Here is a 19,697-nt window from a genome sequence, read left to right as displayed (position 1 = left end):
GGGGCAGCCTGGAGCTCCAGTGGAAGCCCAGCCAGGAATGCCTGGCATTCCCATCCCTCCACACAAGGTAACTTATGGCTCCCCACCTCAAACACATCGCCCCAACAGGGCGGCACAGAATTTAGTTGATGTTTTAACAGATACCAAGGCACCGGGGAGGCAGGGAGGAAGAGCTCCTGGGACTTGTGACATACGTGTCCAAATGGTGTGGCTCTGATTCAAAGGAAAACAAAACCGAGCAACCAACCACGGCCAACCTCAGAGGCTGCATATGACAGGAAATCCCTCTGGGTAGGTCCAGGTGTTAGGTAGAAAAAAATTCCACCACACCTTTTTTTTATATATATATATATTTATATTTTTTTATATATACACGCACAACCATTTTTAGACTCCAAAGTTACATGAGCATACCCTAACAAAAGAAAAAAGAGAAGGAAGGATTTTCATAGGCCACATCCCTTCCACTACGCATTTATTCATTTATTTCTGATATAAAAAGCTAAAAAGCTGGAGATATGTTAGGAGTGGAAATATGAAGCCAAACAACTTCCTGCCCAAGGTTGAAGGCAGAGACAGGGAGAAAGCATTGGAATGGCTGATGAGTGGCTACATTTCATCTTTCAAAGCATCAGCTTGGAGGCCATCCCAGCAAGATCCTGCTATGATTCAATAAAGTGACTACAGGGATCGAAGGCCCAGTCAAACTACCTAAAGAACTGATCCAAGAAGGCAACCTATACCATTAAGGATTTATTTTATTCACGCACAGAGGATACACAGGGCTACGGGGGAAGACTGCAGACACATCTCAGAGGCAATGTGCTGGAATAGCATGGAGGGCTTTAGAGACTGAGGTTCTTTGCCCATTCCACAAGCAGAAGATATAAAACAGATGAGCTCTAAACTTCCCTGGGTATTTTGTTGTGCAAATCAGTTCCACTGCTGAAATCCTTACTGCTAGGGATCTCTGAACAGGCCTTGAAGAAAACAAAAGTGGCTTTTATCGACAAACATGACTTCACTTCAGCTACTTACCTGAATATTCCACTAGCATTCATAATACTTTATCTTCTTTGTGTCAGCCACGCAAAGGACAAAGCCTTCGACACCTACAGAATGCCCCCAGAAGCCAAATTTACACGTATTTATATAAAAGAGAAGAAGTTGTTCAAGACAGGAAGGAAAATATGCATTTCAAACACCTTATTGTGGAGCAGGAAGAGTAACACTCATGCGGCCGTTTCTATACCAGACATCATGAGAAGCCAAACTGCAGAAGGGAATATTTAAAAAAACACTGGCTGGAAAAGCAGGAAATCTAAAACCTGATTTTTCATTAAAATCAGCAGTGGTTTATGAGTGTGAAAACAGACCTCAGTGTCATCAGATCAGACCCTCATAAGGCTGCTCAGCCTGTCTTAGAGTTGAACACAGGCATTATTTGAAGAAGTCTAAAGAAAATAATCACCTTTACGCTTGCTCATTCCTATACCAATCAATTCATGTGGACATCCAGTCCCCCCAGATCAATGCTATTCCCCAAACCCCTCCATCATCTGTATTCTCCCTCCCTCCCTCCTTGAACCTCCTTCATCTCTGTTCATCACTTCTGTCCCATCCAACTCCCCCGTTAGTCTTCCTTGGATAAATATTGCACAAGGGACAAAGATGAAAAATTTGCCTAAATATACAGATCGGGAGGGAGCTGGCAGAGACTTTTTAGCGGTACACTCCCGAAACCTATCTGGAAGAGCAGTGCAGAGTTGCAAAGGGGAGAGGGACTGAGCTTTTCCATGCTTTCACAAAGTCTGGGTAGGACAGGTTGGTATAGCCACAGCAGTCCAGCCTGGAAGGTTTCTTCCCGAACAGCCTGAGCCTCTCTCTATCTTCTGTTTAAATGTTTTGTACCAGATTGAAAGCTCTTTAGAAATCCCCATATTGGAAACTAGACAAAGCATATTTCTGCTTTCTAAACACATACAAGAAGTTTTGCAATGGGATCTCTGAAATCGTAAATGTGAATTTTCAACTCCACAAGCCTGATTTTTCACATTTATTTTCTTATCTAAGGACTAGCACTTGTGGTAAGAACGTCAGTGCCAGGCAGCACAGGATGGTGTACACCTTAAAGTCAGTGCAAGACTGCGTGTGTTTATGGGAGGGCTTGTCACTCCAGAAAACAGGCAAGAAAAGCTAAAGTCAAGAAGTCATGGAAGTTAAAAATGTTATGCAGATCCAAAGGGTAACCACCTGCAGGGATGTTGAAGAAATACTGTGGTTTGAGCGTATTAGACATAGATATAGTCTCATTCTGATGCAAACAGCGCTCACTTTCCCATCCCATAACACCATTACCAGAGACAACTACCACCGTGGAAAGAACAAGACTCTACTGAAGACCATCATATACAGAGGAAACCCAGATGTTCTCTCAGCCTACTTGGCAACAAATACATTTCAGCAAGGAAGAGCTTGCTTTTCTTTATTTGGAACGTGAACCTTTGTACCCACAGAAATTGTACTCTACCTATTTTTAGTTTAGAACAAAAACAAACAACCTTGGATGTACATAATTCAAGGCTGAAACAGGTAAATGGTCATGGCCAAAAATTCACTTCAGCATATCCTAGTAGTCCATTTCTGATTCACAAAACTTCCTGAGCATCTTTGATTGGGAAAAAAAAAAATGGAAGAAAAATATATCAACAAGCAAGGCAATAAATATTTACTTAGCATCAACAGGTTGCACTATATACTATGTGATTTTGAAAATCAGCTGGAAAATTTACGTTTTTCTTAACCTTTTCTCCCTCTCCCTTTATGCACTCATATTTTTGTCAGGACTTTGACTTCTGTAATCAAGTTACTTATTTCGCCCGTTCAAGATGAGGAAATCTCTCCTGATTTCAGACATTTAACAGCTGAAAACTGTTAAAGGCCGGTCAGCAGTGGGGACAACTTCAGCCTATCATTTCACTTTCCTGAACGATTTCAAAGAGCGCATCAAACAAAGATTAGCTATCAGGGAACTTTCGTTGTTGTTTTTGTGTTTGTTTTTTTTCTGCAAAGCTGCACTAGTTATAGCATAAGAAAATGCCCAAAATGGATTACATTGAAGCAGAAACGTTAATCTCTCGGTATTTTTCAGGAGACATCGTTACCTTTTTAAAACATCCCAAATCACTTTGTCTTGTCCACATTGCAAAAGGAGGTACATTTCTCAAACATGTAAACTGGCCCGGGGGGGGGGGGGGGGGGGGAAGCGTGAAGACTAGGATTCATCCTGATTTAGCTACATAACCCCATCCTGATTTAGCTACATAACTCCAATTCTCAGGCTCTGAACAGTATAATTCAAGTAAAACCCTCTCACCTTGAAACCGTTAGATTTTACATCATAATGCCTCTGTAAGGTTAACTGTTTCAAACTTTAAAAGACATTTGAAACATCTTTTAACGAAGTGCTCTGTGCTACAGAGCTAGATAAACAAGCATCAATAGCAATTTCCCCCAGGGAGGGAGATAAATAATTTTTACCACCTTTATAATGCACAGAAAAAAGTATTTATTATTATTCAGTATTCACTAGATAGAACTTTCACCCTTGAGAATTCTAATGCTAGCTCTCTACAGGGGTTAGGGAGGCCTGAGCGAGACAGAAGTCAGCTGTTTGACAGTGAAACCCTGCAGAGTAAGAGGTAGGACAAGTAGTATTACCTTATAGAAGTTAAGGGTTTAAATACTGAAAAACACTCCAGAAAACAGAAGCCCAGGTCCCAGAATCAAGTCACATCCTTGTGTGGTTCTGAATACCAACCTCATTTTCTCTTCACTGGAAAAGCTCATACACTGAGACTCCAGCTGAAAATAATTAATTTTTTCCAGTCCTATATTCTAATTCCTTACTCAAGATAAAAATTACTGGTCAAAGTGAGAAAGAAACAGAGACGTGCGCCCCTGTGGCCCACACCTCGGACAAGGAAGAAGGCCAGCAAGGCAATTTGAACATGGGTCCCTCAAAGGCGACCCAAGGAAAATAGCTCAGCCTGTGCGACCTCTGATCACAGAGGAATCTTTTTTTGGGGGCGGTGGTGGAAAACAAATGTAAAAAGGCCTCGATGTCACTTTGATACAGAATATATAATTTGAAAATGTTTAATGGGATCATAATGTGTCCTGCCAACATCTACCTAGTGCTTTCTGCTCCAACATCCTTCTAGATAGGACACAGATGCTGCACTGACTCTGAGAAGTCTATTTACTGAATTAGTAATTACCACATCCTACAGCACCTGAGTTTTCCTTGGAGGTCTCCCAACCAAGTACTGACCATACCCCGCATTGCTTAGCTAGTGAAATCTGACATGTTCTTGGCCAGCAGCGTAGCATTGGCTGCGTGTCTAGAAATATTCAACCTGCAAAGAAACCAGAGCCAGAAAAGATTTCTAAATAATTTGGCAATTCCACTTCACCCGTTGCTGGTTCTTTCTCGTGTTCCTATTACGCAAAGAGAAACTACACCCAACTGGTTCGGTTATTTCTGTGTGGCAGCTGCACGGGCAGGGGAGAAAATTCAGCCTGCTGAACACAGAGCACTGCTGAAAATCTCAGCTGTTAATACATACAGGTCTGCAGAGGCTCCCGTATCAGATATCCTATTTTCAAGCTGCTCTCTGTAGAAAACAAGAGTACTTAACCGGCAGAAAACAAAAAATATGCAAAAGAAATAAAATTATAATAAAACAGAAGAAAGCCCCCACCCCTGAGGAGCAGCTCAGCAGTGAATGAAAGGGATCGCAAGCTGTTTTACATGCTTTTGTTGTCTTCCTTCACTCTGTTGTCATTGGTTGTTTCGTTGTTTGCAAGGCTGAAACAGAGGGGAAAAAGCTGCATGTCAAGTATTGAAATTTGCCTTTGAAGGTCCCTTTTTCAGATGGAAAAAGGAGCTTCAGACAGCGCTTCGGAACCCCACTTCGACCTTCAAAGTTTGACTAATCCTTTGTCGGAGTGGCATTTGCCACTTAAGGCATAAAGCCCTTTTAACACTCAGATCAGGAGCCTGTTTTCATACCTCCTCTTAAAAGCATATCCACAGCAGACTTTCATTCATCGTAAAAAGTGTGGGAAGGGGTTGTTTTGTTTGTGCTTTTATTTGCCTGCTAGCAGGCTAGGAATTCAGCTCAGTGTTCTGGTGAAAGACACAAAACTTGTGAAGCAGCAGCAAACACGCCTGTGCTTCTCCAGGACCCAGAGAGCAGTTTGGGTCACAGAACCCATGCACTGGTATGAAGGCAACCAAGTCTATTTGCAGTCACTGCCCACTAAAGACTTGTCATTAGACAATTTGGGTGCTAAAATCCTAGCCGGCACATGAGCAGTTCTGCTACAAAATCTAAAACTGTGACATTTCTAGTGTCTCACCAACCCATCAAACCACGGAATCCACGCACTCACACATAATACAAATAAGAACGTGAGTGATCTTATTTGCAAGGCTCCTCATGCTAGAGGTAGGTGAATAACTTATATGTCACAAAGGGAGAACTTCAACAGTTAAAAGCACTGATTATTGAGGTAAAAAGCAAGGCAATCACGTACCTTTTTGGCATTTTAAGCACGTCATGGTCAGAAAAAGCACACCCTGTTCCTACCCTACCAAACTGAAATTATGCAAAAAGTGAGGAAGATTTTGAAAAGTCAAGAACAAAAGCAAGGAAGATGTGGTGGATCCCAAAGGATTTCCTTCAGGTCAGGAGTCAAGATGGGAGTTCAGATTTTACAGGAAATTTTTAGTCTGAAACACACCATTACCGTATTTTTGGATGAAAACAACTAATCTGAACCTTCACCCACAGCTGAAACCAAACCTGGACTCAATCTCTGATGAAGTTTAAAGTTAAGAAATAGGCGGGCTCAAATCCATTCACTCTTCAGTATGGAAAGATGGAAAGACAAACTGAGCACCACCGTACCTACCATTAGGAAGAGCCATTTGTTCTCTGTCTGTCTGCCCCACTGCAGCTCCGGGCTGCATTACACTTTTCTGCCATCTTCACCTGCAGGCACCCCTCCATTTAAGGGCTGGTGAAATGAGTAACTAAACATCTCTCAAATAAAAATGCTAAAGCTGAGAGAAATCCATACCTTTTCGGAGAAGATCCATACAAAATCAGTCTGTGCAGTCCTAAAACGGATGGTGTAACAAGTATGCCCTCTTCCTAAGATACCAACTTGGAAGCTGCAATCAGGAAACGCTTTACAGAGTGGACAAGGCCTGTGGTTACAGGTGGCAGCCTTAATGAGCAATAGACTTAATCAGTCTGCACTGGTAACACCACTAGCTATTGGAGAATAAGTTTTTCTTCTCCCCACAGCCTTTGAAGTATAACTTTTTTCTAAGATGAAATTATTTTGCATTCAGTTCAACTCAGTAGGATCTATACCACCGCCTAATGACTTCGGTGTTCACAAAACTAACAACTTTCAAAAGCTAAAGCAGTAACTGAGGGATTCTGTGTCATCCCCCGTCCCCCCTTCCTAAAGGAACAAACTGACTGCTGATCTTTCACACCTACTTGGGAATAGCGGGAAGAAAAGGACCAGGACATCCTGGTGGCTACAAGCAAGAGAAGTACAAGAATGATGTAAGTATTTGTCCAACACCCCAATGAGCCATTCAAAATTCACCTACTACAAACAATTCAATAACGAACAGCGATTTCGAATTTCCCATCTCCCTGCACAGAATATGGGAACTAAAATTATTAGAGTTACAGAAAAAGATTTTGAGAAATCTCTTGCAAGAAATCTCTTGCGCTGTCAGATGGGCAGCTGTGGGAACCTACTCTGTGATTTCTAGAATTCTTACAGTCTTGCCCTAATTCATAGGTCTTATCAACCCTTTACCAAGTTTGGTTTTCCCTGGGTCTCCTCAAACACCACCTATCTAAAAAGAAGAAAGCCCTAGCATTCTGGATATATGCATGGATCTAATTTGTCAGTTCTATTTTAATAAGGGTTAGGATTTGTAGGTACTTCCAAAGAATTAGAGATATTTTGAGATACTGAGCACCAAGGAATTTTACTCCGAATACGTAACTAAACTACAGAGAAAATACAGGGTGAATCTTCAACAGATATTTAATGGCAAGTCGACGGTACGAATCTTAGTATTTCTATCTCATGTTGCGATCCAGCACTGCACAAGGACTGCTGCTGTTACTGACCTAGCAGCTGACGGACGCCCTTCAATAAGGATGACACACAAAAAATAAGCCTTCTTAGAGCACACAGCAAGGCAAGATCAAAGCATACATTTTTCAACAAATCAGTTACAAGACCCTTTGTAATACATCAGAGACAGATAAATTATGTATAGATAGATCTGGTGAAGCCTATTTTGTGAAGTCTTAACTCTAGGACAGAATTATACCCATCTTAATTAAATTCTTACGAAATAAATTGAAGTTTTCAAGGCATCCTTTAAAAGGGTTTCCAAAAGTAGTTCTGTAACAACCAAATAAATGTTATTAGTGACCCTAAGTTAAGGCTTGCTCCATTTTTTCTGTCTTATTTTTCATATTATGAAAAAATTAAGCTGTCATTTAAAAGGAGGAGTTCTACATACCTAAAAATAGCAGCCTAACACCCCATTAAAATTATTACAAGAACAAGTAACATTTGATACTCTGACAGTGGTTTTCCAAACTACATCTCAGAAATGCCACTGTAGTGTCTGATGTTTCTGAATGGCTGCTCTGTGATTCTGCTTTGTGGCTAATTGGTCTTAGCTGTCCTATTGATGCTGTTTGCTTACTTGTGGTTATAAACTCAGAAGACTGAGACACAGAGAGCAAGTGTTTATATGTAAGACTATAAACTTCAGAGCCTAACAAGAACAAGTATGGCCAAGAGGATCATTCTCCTTAGTCTGTATTCTTTCTATGACAACAGTGAAGTCAGAAGCATTGCAGGATTCAAAAATCAGCTTCCAAAGTCCTCCCCTAGCTCAAACCTTTTCATTAGAGGTCCTAAAGATCATCCTTTAATTGATGACTACAGTCACCTGAAGCCTACGCAGCAGTGCTGCAATTCATTAGCTCTAAATCCCACTGATTTACTGATGTAAAGTCCCACTGAGCTTCATGACAAGTTCTCAGGGCACCTCTTAAGAAAAACGCCTAACGCCCTTTCGTCCATTTATTTTCTGTGCTCCCTCTTCCACTCCTTCAGAAGGGACAAACTCATCAGAAGATGGGTTGAAAAGATATTTGTGTGGGTACAGGCATGTGGATATAGATGCATCTATATAATTGTACCTTAAACACACACAGTCCTGGGCTGCTCTTTCAAAGGATGTGCCTTCTTGTTTACCTGTCCATTATGGACACGTATGAACACTTTCAAACCAGGCTGGTAGGTATGTCTATAGCTACACACATGTAAAGCAGAACATAACAAATATATATTCAAGAGCAGTAATATTGCAGTAAGAAGTTATACGTCATATTGCAATAAGATAATGCAATGATAACTTCTTTTAGTGACACACAGGCCTGCCAGCACATGCCAATTTAAATGTGACTGCGTACAGATACGTGGACACCTTTTAGGACATGCAAATAGTAAAAACTAAAATGAAAAGCATCTGTGCTTACAGCATCCCTTCACTTTCTTTTCCCCTTTTTGACATGGAAAATCTAGTTAAATGACACTGAAACGTTGTCACCTTTGTGTTTCTAAAGCACACAGTGAGGTCTGGAAGCAAGACGACGAAACCCACAGAAGTTTTAGCAGCAAAATTACTCTGGCAGGAATAAATTAAGTCAAGAGGGAAAAAAAAAAGCAAGCTAGATTTCTCTCTCACTCTTACCTTTCTAGTCTAAGAAAGCTCTGTCAGCAATTACTACCAATCCAAATTAATATTGCGCAAATATCACAGAAAAAAAGAAACACAAGATAAATGTAAGGGCAGAGATTCTCCAAAACATTCAAACAGGTTTGGTGCTCTGTTGTAACAGCTGTATCTAATCTAAGGCTTCATGGTAACTTTGGAAACCTCAGCCAAAAAGGCAGGACAATTTATTTTAGTTTAAGCCATCATGAATATGTTTAATGATCAATGAAATCTAATCTTCCAAGACTTCTTACATAGACAAGGATATTGTGAAGACATCCAGGTATAAAGGAGGCACAAATTCTATAAAATAGAGAACTTCATCCAACTGCAGGCCAGAAAGAGAGAATACTAAGGGAAGCTGAGCAAAAAAATCCTCATAACAGGTGGATCCTCACGCCACCTCTAAAAATGAGGATGTGCTCCACAATGGGCACTTAGCAGTAGGCAGAAAAAACCCTTAGTAGAAACATTTCACAGTTGTGGTAGTCATCTGGAGAAATTGTAATGAAACTTTACGCAAATGTAAAACAGGAGGCCTGACTTAGCACAGCCTACATGTTAAAATAGTACCACTTGCAGTAAACTGGCACTTGGTTTTAATTGCACAAAGCATGATACGGTCCCACAACAAGCCATCCCTTTTAACAAAAACCTCACATTTCTCAGTTCTGCGCAGACATACAGAAGAAGCAGATCAAAACAGGACTGCTTTGAACAACCCTGAAGAATGAAGCACCAAAAGGAAAGGGGACAGCTAAAGTGTTAGTGCTTGGCCTTGAACTTTAGTGACTTGGATTTGTTCCATGTTGAGTGGCATGGTTTGAAATGAATTAGTTAAGTTTTCAATTGCACAGGTGTTTATTTACCCACCTCATCAGAACCTGCACTGTTTGTCTCCTTCTACAGTGGAATAGCAAGTACTGCTGGTGTTGCATGCTGTGGCTTAAGCCTCGTAAGAGAACTATATGTTGACCTTTATTTCAAATACTCCCGGTCTTTCATGTTTCAAAGAAGCTCCATTAACTAAGCGATAGGAATTGTCATGCCTGGAATAGAAGGGATGCTGCAAAGCATCAAGAACTGTAACCAAGAACTGTTGGTGAGCAGTTGAGTGAAGTGTTAGAGCACGCAAGCTCTGTACATTACAAATATTTTCACTCCAGAGTAGATGGATGAAGCAAGAATTTAGAAGCAAATATTAGAAGTCCCAAAAGGATCAAGAAACAGTAGGACTGAGAAAGTACCTGAAGTATGGCAACCGTAGTTAGTTGTTGTTTCAAGGACCTAAGCCAGTCTCCACTGAAACAGAGGGAATCTCTCCGTACACCAGGTTCCCTCAAATCCTCTGCAGTGAGAGGTGCCATTGCCAGCTGACGCAGGATGTGGACCAGGGGCACTGCTGGTCTGACTGAGCAAAGCCAGTCCAGAGGCTCCCAGCAGGACCCCACACAGGGAGTTGAGAGCCGCAGCAGGGTCTGAATTCTCCCTCCCCAGAACAAAACAATTTACAAGGTATCATTTAGCGTTACAGAGAATCACAACTGAAAATAATTCTATTTCCTTTCAGGGAGTGAATAAAATTCTCAAAGCAACTCATCAATTCCCAGACAGAGGAAAAGCCATCTTAACTTTGCATTTACAAACTGTGCATGATCTGAATGTGAAGAAATGACCACGAATTCTTTTGCCTGTAGCACAGTTAGTTTCCCCCATACAGACATAAATGATGCTCATCAATAGAAATGTGATATTTCTGAATATAAAAAAAAACATAAACTGCGCTTACTAGGTCTCCTCTGGTTCCCATTTAATTTCTTTTGTCTAATGTAAACTCACTGGGCTATGACTAACAGCTAACATATAATTTCTAATTGTATGGCATTATGTTATGTTAGTACAAAAACATTATCAGAGCCAAGACAGACAGAAGCATATAGTTCAGTCTTACTGGGAGCAGACAGGAATGGAAAAATACCATCAGCACCAAGTACATTTGTCAAGGAAGCAGATTAAAATTCAGCTTTAATGGGAAAAAAAAAAATCTCCCCACATTTCACTTTCCTACTTTTTAAATGATAGAACTGTTATATAAACAAACCAAAATATGTTCACCTTTACAAGGGCTTATGGAAAAATGCACTGGATGATGTAGGACATTACTATTTTATTCTTTGCAAGATGATCTGTATATTTCTACAGAAATGGCCTAAAGCTTTACAGAGATATAAAGCCTGTAGCTAGGTGATTAGCTATAGAATCCAACCTTGTTGCAGAATTATGTTCAGATTTACACTTGAAAGAATTATGAGCCAGAGCCTTGCAAAAAAAAAAAAAAAAAGTCTGATTTACACCCTGTAGAGATTTCCCTCCCTAGGGAATAAACCAAAGGAACATAAATCAAGAGTAAGGCCACATAGAAGTGTACTCCTGAGCCTGCAGACAGTCTGTAACAATAGCTGAAAGAACTGCAAACCACCTACATCCTCTCAATGCGTTAATCATGAGGTTCAAAGATTGACAAGTTAAGTGGCAAATGTGATGGACAGCATTAGTTTGGGGTATTTGCACCTGTCTGTACGCAATGTTCCTCTGAAAGGGCTCCGGCTGGGCAGCTGGCAGGCAGCTCGTCCCCGCAGCCCGTGTGCTGCAGACCAGGCGGATCCCTCTGAGTTCCATGGGATGATACCGCACGCGTCCCGCTCCGGTAGCGCAGGGAGGGAGGGATGGAGAGAATGAGACCTACCAGCAGCCAGGAGCCTGCAGGCAGGCAAAGACGGCGACAAAGCAAAGAGGAACTGGGACAAAGGCACAGGGGTCCTCAGAGGGAAATCATTTTCCTACGTACTTAGGCAGGAGTGCAATGACTTTGTTGTCATCCAGAATATCAGCAAATTGCTGAAATCGGAGCAAACCCGAAACAGAAGATCTATCCACATGAGAGGGGAAAGAGGGAGGTTTTTAATGTCATCCTTGTTATATTACGTTTTAACCCCAATTCGTATTTGTTAATCTGATTTTTTCCTGTTACAAAGACTCTTATTTACCTCTGTCCACAGCAAAGGGCTGGAATTAGGTGATCAAGGTCCCTTCCAACCCAACCCATTCTATTATTGTCTTAGTTTGCAGTCTAATAAAACACAGCTTCTGTAGCTCAAAATCTCTTTATGAAGAGGTCACTTTAAGGAAGAGGCAGTGCCAAATCCACCTGAAGGCTCTGGCAAACTTGTGGACCTGTTCTAGCAACATGCCTAACAGCTGAAATAGTTGAGTATTTAAGGAGCAACACCCAGATAAACTCTCCAAGCTACCCCTCCATTTCCAATCATAGGATGGTGATAGGATGGTGTGGGTTGGAAGGGACCTTAAAGATCATCTAGTTCCAGCCCTTTGCCGTGGGCAGGGACATCTTCAACCCGACCAGGTTACACAAAGCCCCGTACAACCTGGCCTTCAACACCTCCAGGGATGGAGCAACCACAGCTTCTCTGGGAAGCCTGTTGCAGTGCCTCACCACCCTCCAAGTAGATTAAAGAATTTCTTCCCTATATCTAAATCTACCCTCTTTTAAAGCCATTACTCCTTGTCCAATAATCCCCTTCAATCTCTGTATCTGTCAAAGGTTCTAAAATGGAACCTAGGCTTTCCTAGATTTAAAAAGAAATAGAAACATCAAAAAGTAATGTAATATATTATCAAAAACATAGAAACTGCTATACTGCCATTTACTTCAGATTAAAATTAATGAGAGCTCTCACTGATTGATCGAAAGAAAGCTCAGTCTATTCAGCCTGTAACCCACTTAATCATCTTCTAGAAACACAAGAGCCAGGAAAGCACTGGAAGGAGTGCAGGCAGGGTGTCAGGAATACTGGGTTCGCTTCCAGCTCTCGGGAGAGCCCACTGTAGTGTTTGTAGCTCGCAACATGACCACAAGTCATGCGTACAATTCTCTTCTCACATAGTGCATCAGTCCCATTTACTAAGATTGCAAACTCTTTAGGACAACATCTGTATCTTGCTACGTACTTGTTCAGTGGTTAATATCAGAAAGCTCTCATCTCAGCTGGGGAATTCTGGCATTAGCAGAGTACGAACAGCGGTCTCGTGCTCTCCCTCTACGCAGGCGGAACATCATCCAAAAACCGAACCTATATAATTCTACTTTATGAAAAGAGATCATGGCTTTCCATGATTTTTCAGCCAGGACCCCCAGCATTCAATCCAAACTAAAAGAACATAAATCCTAAGATTCCATTCAACTGGCCTTTAATGTCCTTGTCACCCGGCATGCACCTGGCAATGCCCAGTCAGAATCTTGCAGGGCATTATAACCTTGATACTATTGACCAGCATTGCTCTGATTTAAATTTCAAACAGCCTGCAATTTTGATTCCTCTTTCTCCCAGCTCTGAAAGCAAACATTATGGATTTTATAGGGAAGGCGGCCCTAGCCACACATTTGATTTGCACAAACTTTGCAGAAGTGAAAAGGCAGTCAATACAAACAGAATTAATTTTAATTAACCTTAATATTCTGATGAAAATGGTGGGGAGTTTTCATGAACAAATGAGTAGAGCCACATACACAAAAATATCTGCTTTGTTAATTACACATGCACATATCCAATAATACAGTCATGGTTAATTACAGTACTTGTTTGTGAACTTACATGATTACGATCACACAGGCACCCCTGCAGTCGATATGCACATGTCCTTTTTTTTGGTTAGGCAGAGTAGAAAGCCAGCACTGAGATGTTGATTAGCAGCACTGTCAAAGATCTTCAATTCTCCATCTAATCATCAGGTCTCTGGTGCCTGTTGGGGACAGGAACAAACATTACTATTCCCCAGCCTGGAAACTCCCCTGGAAGAATTGCTCCTGAACCATAAACAGGCTCAACCACAGCCTCTTGTCAAGAAGTCCAAGCAGTCCAACTCATTCATACGAAATCAGGAGCAACTACTCAAAACTGTGGTTACACTGATGTAAAACCAGTGAAAACTGGCAATCAAGAAACCAGCCTGTGAAATTACTGCGTGTAAATAGAACACAAATATCATCGAGTGGAGATCCCTATTACCCAATTTAAAACTATTTAGGCAAATTTGCTGAAGATCTTGCCCACAATTTCCTACCGCATGTGATCTAAGAGGAGAACAAGATGACACTACAGAAGAGAGCATCAAAACAGGGCAATTTCCCTGTTTGTTGCTGCAAAAATTTCAAGCCAAACCAGACATCCAAACACAAGCAGATCAGAGGCTCCTCACTCTTTAAAGAACCAATGCCAAGTCATTCCAGCCAACTGCTTTCAAATGTGCCTCCATGCCCATGAGAAACACCTTTCCATGCTGCTTCTATGGCTTACCTGTGCCCAGGTGAGAGAATCTAAAAAGTAACCTACCACAGAAAGGCTGAAGGAGCCCAGCACTTGGAAGAAGAAAGCTCTCTTGCAATTGCTTTTGGAAATGCACAAGGCCTGATCTGAAAACTCACTATGAAAAATCTGTGTGTTGTCCAAAGTACTGACTAGGGCTGGGATTTGTTTGCTTCCCAGAAGCAGAATAAAGAAAAAGAAGGAAAAATGCTTTCCTAGCTGTCTCCAGCACTCCTATCTTCCTTATAAGCACAGTGAGCATGTGTTGCACCAAACGGGCATGCAAGACAAAACCAGATATTTAATGTTTGTTCAAGTTAGAAGAAAAATATTGCCGTACCAATAGATTCAAAAATAATAGAGTTTTACCCTGAGAAACATGAGATTTGGGACTCCTTCTCTTTGCCTTCTCTTTTTTAATCTTCCAGGGTGCTTTAGAGTTACATTCCTACATTTGAGAGCCTGCGGGCTAGGAATTTATTTAAGATACAGCTAAGAATCTCATTAATAACATGAATACAGAAACTGGGGTTTAAAGAAAATATACAGGTAACGCAAAATTTAAAGTCATGACAAGTGGCAACAGCGCATACAATATCAATATCTGGGTAATGGACCCAGAATGATTACTGGTTAATGAGCCGAAGCACGCAACAATAATGGAAAAAAAAAAAAGAAGAAGAAATGTTTCTTTTATAACATGGCTGCTAGGAATTATAGCAAGCTACTACTCGGAGTCACATCCTGTTTACTTAGTGATTAAAATTAGGCCAAATCCCACTATATCACAAGCAGTATTTTTTAAGGGAGCATATGCTTGCTGGCATACCTTGATTTGCTACTGTATAAGCAAGCAGAAAGGGGCCCAAACAGACCATTCCTGCAAGTAAGGCAAACATGATGTGTCTTAATTTTGTACAATTAAATACTCTGTACCTGTTTGGTAAGATAACTATGAATAATGCTATTGATATTTACGGCTTCATCATCTCCAATAACTAGGAGATGAGTTAGGCTGTTAAAAATCTATCAACTGGGCAAGTTGTGTAACAAGTATTTATAACAAACGTGTTATCAATTGCATTTGGAAAAGCTTCAAAACAAGCATGTGCTGAGCAGAGACATAACACCCCCACACACACACCTTCTTGCGATATCCTGCTCACGTTAGGAACATACCTGACATATTTCAAGAACATTTTCATCAGACCTGTACAAACATTGCTGCCCCCTGCCCTCCTCCTTAAAATTATCAGCTAATCTTGGAAAGTGTAGGAAATCACACTACCAAAATTCAGGTTTCGTGTATAATAACTACAAGATGCATATAATTGTGCCTTAAATCATCTCCGCAAAACACAGCTACAAAGCTACAAGTAGTCTGACTTTTCTGCAAAAACTTGCAGAAGTCCACAGGCATATATTATGTATACAAATACGGAAAGAACGTTCCAGTCCTCGCAGCGATATTTCCCTTTATTTTACACCAAAAATAAGGCAAATGTTAATAAATGCATTATGAAAATAAACATCCACCTTGCAGAACCTTCTTAATGGAGGCTGTCTCCTTTTAAACCGTTTGAGAGCTTTACAGTAAAAGAAAAAAGCACAGGGGGACATACACCAGTGTAAGTTTGGAGTTTAATGAACAAAGCCACTTATTCCCTCTCAAAGGCAGAGGGAGAGGGAGATGAAAGCTCTTGTTTCATTTTATGTGCAAAGCAGAACAGACATCTCCCATAGACATGCTAATGAAACATTGATTTGCTTGGGTGACGTTTGTTACCACAGGGCTCTCCACCTTGGACTTCCAGGAGAAACGATTCACAATTAATTAACTCCTTCCACAGATTATCTGAAATCTAACCTCTGCTCAACCCCACTTCATGATAATGTTCATTTTGTTAGCAATATGCAGATCAATGAACATACATATATGCAGACACGCACATACACACAAAGATGTATTCCCCATTTTTATACGCATTTATACACATGTAAATGTGTAACGCATTACATATCATACAATGCATCGTGTAATCTATACTTACATTACAGATATTATAAAATACACATTTTTAAATATTTATTTCTATTTGTAGCCATGTGATTCCACTGCTGTAAGCACCACACCAAGGTTCCTGCCATCAGCTCGCATGGGAGAACTCCTCAAACTCCCAGCGCTGCGGGATGAGCCCTGGCTCCCTCACCCACCTCCTCCTTACCTCGGGCAGATACAAACCTACCTCACAGGAGTCCACAGGAACTGCTCCCCGCTGCCCTAACCAACATTTAATGCATTTTCTCAGGCACAGAAAGGAAACAGGCACTCTTATTCTAATTTAAAAAAAAAAAAAAAAAAGACAGTTTTTCTTCAAGGGGAATGAAGATGTAAAATAAATATAAAATTAAAAATATAAGTAATACTTCCTGCCCTTCTGAAAAACTGCCTAATTGTCTTTTCAATTGTAAATACACATAAACCAAATTGCCTGGCTGTATTGACCCTGTATGACAGATGTATGCGAAGAACCACACCCCCCACATCGTAGGTTTTATCCCACTCGCCCTATGCCCACGAAAGCCTCGTTCCAATATTGCAGCCTCCTTGACTCAAGGGGCTTCGACTCCCCTAAGCTGAATTCCACCACCCAGAGGTTTTTCCCCCAGCTGTGGAAACCCTTCTGTGAAGTTGAAGGGACCAAGGGACCAAGCAGAGCAGGAGGCCAGCTTCGTGACTCGCTGTTTGACATTTAAGGTGTCAAAGGAAGCAGGTAAGAACAAATGCTACGTTCTCACCAGCATCTGCCACAAAAGTTAGCCAAAGATTATCTTCCCTTAATAAAAGTCGTGTGGAAATTTAAGGAAAAAATTATGTAGATTTAAATGTTTACTTAAGTAATTTAAACTGGTCTTACAGCGACTTTATAATTTTCCTTCTAGAAAGCACACCAGGCTTACGAATGTGACAAATAATTCCAATGAATAATTTAATAATAAGAAGAACAAAAAATGTTTTAAAGTAAAATACAGAGAAGATCAAAGGCCTGTGAAGCAGTAACACTGCAAATAAAGTTCAATCTATGATTCTTTAAAGATTTTAACTTGGAAAATTGAAACAAATCTCCAACTGTACGCACACGCTCCCCCACTCCTTCCTGCCCGAACACCATTAACGTGAATTTCAAGCAGGGCTCACCTTCACCGCAGCTATTATTGACACGGGGTGGGTGATCAATACAGAACAGACTGGAAGCTCATTTTTAGAAATTGATAAAAGTTCAAAACCCAGAGGGGTTAGATGATTTACAGCACAGGTTAACGCTATGCGCTCTACTTTTCTCAAAAATGCAAGGGTTTTCCAGATGCTTCCACCTATTCCGCTATTTTATTAATGCCTTTACATTTGAATACGATTTTAGTTTCTTAGAATTCATGGTTAGGTTAGAAATTAATTTCACTGCAAGTTATCATCTATCAAGGAAGCAATGTCTTAGCACAAGATAACCTTCTTTGTACTCCAGGTGCAGAAATCCCAAAGCTGGGCCTTACTGGGATGAGGCCTGCACCGGGACTCACGGCGGTCCTGGCCCCCCTCCACAGAGACACTACCAAGTGGTGAGAGGGGACAGCGGCCACCAGCCTTCCCGTCTCAGGTCCCATTTCGAGGGGTTCTGGAGTTGACGCTGTGACAAGAGGACGGGACAGATCCCTGGACGCGTTCGCTAACCACGATGAAACCTTCAGCTTTGGGCAGCGCTGCCAGCCCCGTGCAGCCCGGTGGAATTAAAGGCCTCGAGAAAAGCAAAATGGAGAAAGCTCCAGCGAAGGAGCACAGAGCAAGGACAGGAACAGCCCTACCCACAAGCAAACAAACTCGGACGTGCCTCTCCCTTTTCAATTCCCTACAACTTCTTACGCACCCTCAGCTCCTTTCTTCAAGGCATCTCTCCTCTGCTTAAGCATCAGCAGAAAGTTAAACACTGCTTTCCTTCCCAGGTCATCACCAACAACCGGCCTCACTAATGAAGTGCTCTAGCTAAAATAATAAAAGGGCCAGTATAGAGTTCCTGTGAGTGCTGGCTCAGTCCAAACCCTAATATTGATGTTATTATATAAAGTACCACAGAGTATGTAGGGCAACCCCACGTCTGTCACAGCAATTTCTTACTGTGTGCTTTTAATTATTTCATTGACACCCTTGGACTTGATAACTGCCTGAATTTTCCTGTCAACACTTTGGTCTTTGGTTTTCTTCATTAAATCACAGTTTCAAACAACTTTTTTTTTTCTTCACACTCCCCTCCCCCCCCAACTTTTTTTTTGGCTTCTAATTCTCTGAATGCCCCACACTGTTTTAAATTACATGCTCATTTTGGAATATGCAGACTATTTATCTAGGAGGCAAATTTCAGAGCCATCTGAAATTAATTTCCAAACCCCAAAGTTCCTGGGTACCAGCTTCCCATCCAGCCCTGGAATTTCCTGATGCTGCTGCGTGGTTCAGGTTTCTCCGCACCTCCAGAGCGCGGCCCCGCCAGCTGCGATGCGCGCTCCCTCCTGCTTCTGGTACTTTCTAACTGACCCTTTCAACGGGGAAGAAAATATCCCCCTTAATTAATTCTTGGATATTATAATAAAGTAGGCTGTATGATTCTTAAAATTGACCCACGTCTTGGCACACATAAGAGTTTCAAACGGCTGCAGGGTGCACAGCACATATAGCAGCATAAAACTCAGCACAGAAAGCTGCTATAACTTGTGACACCAGTCATATTAACAGATGTTAGCTGCCATGTATGCACATCAACATAATTTCTAGAAGTATTGATTATCCCAGGTGACTTCAAGTGGAATCTGGACACCCACAGCATCTCTAGACTTATGGCAATAGGCAAAATTTTAGAAGTTTCAAACATTCCAAATACAATCAAAACCTGCTGCCGTGGAAAATCTTGAATTTTAGATTGCATATCTGTACAGAGTCCAATCTGATTGGAGAAATCTGAAATTCCCTGTTGTTTTGTTAAATATATCAAAATAAGTGTCAAGTGTAAGAAAGGTTACGGCTTGTTTCAATGGTCAAATCTTTTTCTGGTAAAATTATTTTTCTCTAAGTTACTTGTTCATGTTAAATCAATTGTGACATGAAGTTTAGCATGTTTTTCATTTCAAGATAGACATTCTTCCAACAAGCCATAATTGGTATTTTGAATGTTTAATAAAATGGTCTCCCTCAAAAGCTTGTAAGACTTTTGGAAATATTTCTGCCTATAATTAGCTGGAATGCTAAATGTTATTTTGGAAGTGAGGAGAGGGAATACAATGATTTTGCAATATCAGGCCAATATTTAAATTTTAATTTTCTGCAACTGAAAACAATTTTCATGTTTGTAATCAGACAGAGAAGTTTT

At 40.9% G+C, this 19,697-nt stretch overlaps 1 protein-coding gene across 1 annotated transcript in view; it reads right to left on the bottom strand.

The window, feature by feature from the left end:
• The window catches only part of LOC308178992 (uncharacterized protein), a 383,170-nt gene that overhangs the window by 312,624 nt on the left and 50,849 nt on the right, over positions 1-19,697 (bottom strand). The window contains exon 3 of the mRNA XM_080558356.1: positions 13,573-13,720. The gene's annotated coding sequence lies outside the window, so the exon portion shown is untranslated. The remainder of the gene's footprint in view (positions 1-13,572; positions 13,721-19,697) is intronic.

This window comes from Anser brachyrhynchus, assembly GCF_964034855.1.
Source record: "Anser brachyrhynchus genome assembly, chromosome: 16".
NCBI lineage: Eukaryota > Metazoa > Chordata > Aves > Anseriformes > Anatidae > Anser > Anser brachyrhynchus.
This window is presented reverse-complemented; position numbering and strand designations above follow the sequence as displayed.